The sequence below is a fragment of the Meleagris gallopavo genome, chromosome Z (genome assembly GCF_000146605.3).
Source record: "Meleagris gallopavo isolate NT-WF06-2002-E0010 breed Aviagen turkey brand Nicholas breeding stock chromosome Z, Turkey_5.1, whole genome shotgun sequence".
Lineage (NCBI taxonomy): Eukaryota > Metazoa > Chordata > Aves > Galliformes > Phasianidae > Meleagris > Meleagris gallopavo.
The window spans coordinates 752,836-756,806 of NC_015041.2; the positions used below are offsets into that span (position 1 = coordinate 752,836).

At 41.5% G+C, this 3,971-nt stretch overlaps 1 long non-coding RNA gene across 2 annotated transcripts in view; it reads left to right on the plus strand.

The window, feature by feature from the left end:
• LOC104914736 overlaps positions 1 to 3,947 on the plus strand; it is a 7,854-nt gene extending 3,907 nt beyond the window's left edge. Inside the window, exons 1-3 of one of the 2 annotated variants that reach the window (XR_004162150.1) lie at positions 1,740 to 1,838; positions 2,187 to 2,390; positions 3,072 to 3,947. This is a non-coding gene — a long non-coding RNA (uncharacterized LOC104914736). Of the gene's footprint in view, positions 1 to 1,739; positions 1,839 to 2,186; positions 2,391 to 3,071 lie in introns of those variants that run through there. The other variant, XR_002109681.1, reaches the window with a different exon arrangement.
• Positions 3,948 to 3,971: the final 24 nt, after the last annotated feature.

Consider the following 3,971-nt stretch of genomic DNA (forward strand, 5'->3'; position numbering starts at 1 on the left):
CTGGACTTGTGCAAAGCGTTTGACACTGTCCCACATGACATCCTGGTCACCAAACTTGAGAAAAATTGATTTGACAGATGGACAACTTACTGGATAAGGAATTGGCAGGATGGTTGCACACAGAGTGTTGCAGTCAATGGCTCAGTCTCCAAGTGGAGACCAGTGATGAGTAGCATTCCTCAGGGATCAGTGTTGGGACCAGTGTTATTTAACATCTTTGTAGGTGACATGGACAGTGGGATCGAGTGCACCCTCGGCAAGTTTGCAGATGACACCAAGCTGAGTGGTGCAGTTTACGTGCTAGAGGGAAGGGATGCTATCCAGAGGGACTTGGACAGGCATGAGAGGTGGGCCCATGCTAACCCCATGAAGTTCAACAAGGCCAAGTGCAAGGTCCTGCATCTGGGTTGGGGCAATCTCAAGCAGATACAGGTTGGGCTTGAGAGCAGCAAGAGGAGAAGGATTTGGAGGTGTCAGTTGATGAAAGACTTAACATGAGCCAGCAATGTGCACTTGCAGCCCAGAAGGCCAACCATATCCTGAGTTGCATCAAGGAATGTGTGACCTGCAGGTCAAGGGAGGTGATTCTGCCCTTCTACTCTGCTCTCGTGAGACCCCACCTGGAGTATTGAGTCCAGTTCTGGAGCCCCCAACACAAGAAAGACATGGAGTTGTTGGAGCAGGTCAGTAGGAGGGCCATGAAGATGATCACAGGCTTAGAGCACCTCCCCTATGGGGACATGCTGGGAGAGATGGGGCTCTTCAGCCTGGAGAAGAGAAGGCTCCAGGGGGACCTTATAGATGCCTTCCAGTACCTGAAGGGGCCTACAAAAAAGCTGGGGAGGGACTTTTTATAAAGGCATGTAGCAACAGGACAAGGGGAAGTGGTTTTTAACTAGAAGAGGGTATATTTAGACTAGATATTAGGAAGAAGTTCTTTACTGTGAGGGTAGTGAGACACTGGAACATAGTGCCCAGTGAGGTTGTGAATGTCACCTCCCTGGTGGTGTTCAAGGCCAGGCTGGATGGGGCTTTGAGTAACCTGGTCTAGTTGATGGTGTCCCTGCCTATAGCAGGGGTGTTGGAACTAGATGATCTTAAACGTCCCTTTCCAACCCAAACCATTCTATGATATATACTGGATGGTTTCATCTTGATCTGGCAGTGGTGAGAGTAAGGTATCTTAACAAGGACTGAAATTGTTTTAGTGCTCTATTGGAGGTCTATTGATACTAAAGCTTGTAAGCAAGAGTGCAATAATTTCTTCCATGTTTGATTTTTCTGGCATTTTTCCTTTGCCAAATAGACACATCCGTCCAAAACCAGTAAGGTGACCTGGTTCCTCACTTATGTGAGGTATTATTGTAAGATTTGTACTTTTTTTTTTTAACATTACTTTTCCTTAAGACTGCTATAAAATACTTATATTCTAATGGAATAGAAGCATGTCAATCCAAGTTGGCAGCGAAGTTCTAGCAAGTTAACTCTTAGGAAGGTTATTGTTCTGAAAGTGGGACCTTAATGTATGTTTAGAGAACTTTCAGGTTCAGATCCCATAGAAGCCTACACCAAAAATGTGAAATTTATCATAGCTTAAATTTGGAAGTTTGTGCAGTGGTTTGGCTGTTGATTATCTGGATTAGGTCCTAAAACCTGTGTATAATTCCTGATTTTGCCATTACTGTTCAGACAGTTTTAACTGAAGTCAGACTTTTCCCCTATCTCATAGGTGTGTTGGAAAATGAAACCCACTTTAAATATGCGACAGATTTCTTGAAAGCTCTGAAAATTCCTATGCAGAAAAGACAGTAAATCAATTCAGACATGTAAAAAGATTGGTAAGTTTCAGCAGTGAAGAGTAAGATTAATGCTGGGATCTGAGGAACTGATGAAGTCACTCTTGCTAGAAGCAAGCAAATAATATGAAATCCTAGCAAACATTCTTCATTTCCAGGGTTAATAAGCAAAACAAACAACAACAAAAAACTTTTATTTTTCATTTTCCCTACTCACGTGACCTCTTTGAAGGGAGAGAAAACTGAGGTTTCAGAGCGTTTTTTTCCCCCGTTTTTTACTTCATTTGAATTAAAGTGCTCTGTGCAGTGAGGGCCATGTCCCTCCCCCTCCAGATCAATATTTTAATGACTTATCAGAAAGTGAATGAATTGTTTACTTTAAAATCTCAGGATCCCATAAAGGGTGAGGCAAAGGTGTCCACTGGAAACAGAGACCTTGAACAGCTGACTGCTGCTGTGAAACTAGTAAAAGAAAAAGCAGGATCTCCAACTATCTGAGCACAGTGATATTCAGAAAAATGTCGTGCAACCGCATCTCAATTCTGACAGATCCCAGTGGTGTACCACAGGATCCCTTGGCAGTTGTCTGAGATGGTAAGTGCCTTCCTGCGCTTGATTCATGCGAGGAAAAGGAATGGTAAAATGGACTAACAAAAAGAAAATGGTGCAAGTTAGTTTTGAATAATAAGCACTTTGGAATAACAGAATATCTGAAAATTCCTGTGGCCTGTGTAATTTAGCAGGATTTAACTTCTTGTACATAGTGATTTCAGCCCACACTTTCTATTACAGAGATTAGGTGGCCTTAGGATAAAAATACAGCTGGTAGTAAATGTGGCCAAACTTCACTGGGGTTACAAAGATGCTTCCAAGCCTGAATGTATGAAAAGGACAACTTTTTGTGATCTACATTCAGATGCTTCTTGAAAAATTCTCATTCTCCACAGTTATCAGAATGTTTCAGCTGAGAAGATAATATTCTTTATATGAGTGCCTAGCAGAAGAAAAGCAAAAAGTAGTTGTTTGTTTTTTCTGTGTCAATGTGTATTTTTTTTGCTTTCTCCCTATACTGACCTTTAACTCCCTTGTTTTGGGTTTTCTTGCTCCACTGCAACTGCAATTCCAAGATTGCAGCCATTTCTTTCTTTCATTACCTTCTGTTCATGGAAATATTCCTGTTGAATTAATCGCTGGCAGTTTCCATGTAGTTGTGGAACTATGAAGCTGCCTGCTTGCAGTTGCATTATTTACCTGGCTGTTTTCTGTATTTCACAGTAAAGCCCGGAGTTGCCTCTGCAAGGGCCCTGCTCTTTGCTCTGCATCCGTGACAGAGGATCATAGATCTGCAATTCTCACCAACTTCAGCATGCCCTGATTTGAGCTAGGGAATGCTTCTCCTACTTCTTCCAGAAGTTGATATTTAAAATGGTGGCCACTTGGTCTGAACAAGGACAGAAATGTGTTTTCCCTCCATAGCTGTACTGCATTCAGTCAATATGCCTCAGTTCTGTCTAACATTTAGATTTTACAGTTGATGATAGAGATGTGTACCTCTTCCTCTTGTTTCTCAGTTGGAAGGCATGATGGGAGTGCTGACATCAGACTGGGAATTTAGCAGAGGTGCTAAAGCTGCTACTGTATGAAAATGATAAAGCATCAGGGGAGTGAGTTAGGAAAGATTAAAAAATGATATAGTCAGGAAGGCTAAACCCTTGAGCTCCCTGAGGATCTGTGAAGTCTGCCTTTCAAATACTTTAACGTGAGTAGCGTTTTCTTTTGCTGAAATGCTACCAGATCCAGAAGTCTATTACAGGGTATAGTTTTCTTATGTATATGTAGCAAATGCTCCCAAATACGTCAAACATGTGAATGCACTTACTAAACATAAAAAATGAGATGGATACCTTAAAAGCATTACAGTGATATGTTCTGTTTTCTTCTCCTGACACAAAAAGACAACTCCATCCCCTCTCAGGAATACATCAAAAAGGTTCTAACCAGTCCACATAGCATTTTCTGAGTTAGAAAGTTTGAGCTTTATGTAGCTACAAGAAACCACTGCCCAACTCTGCACGAAGGAAAACTTCCCAAATTCATGCAAAATTGAAAATTAATATTTAATTTACTCTGCTCTCCTTGAAAGTGTGTGGGTTTGTTTTTTGTTTTGTTTGTTTG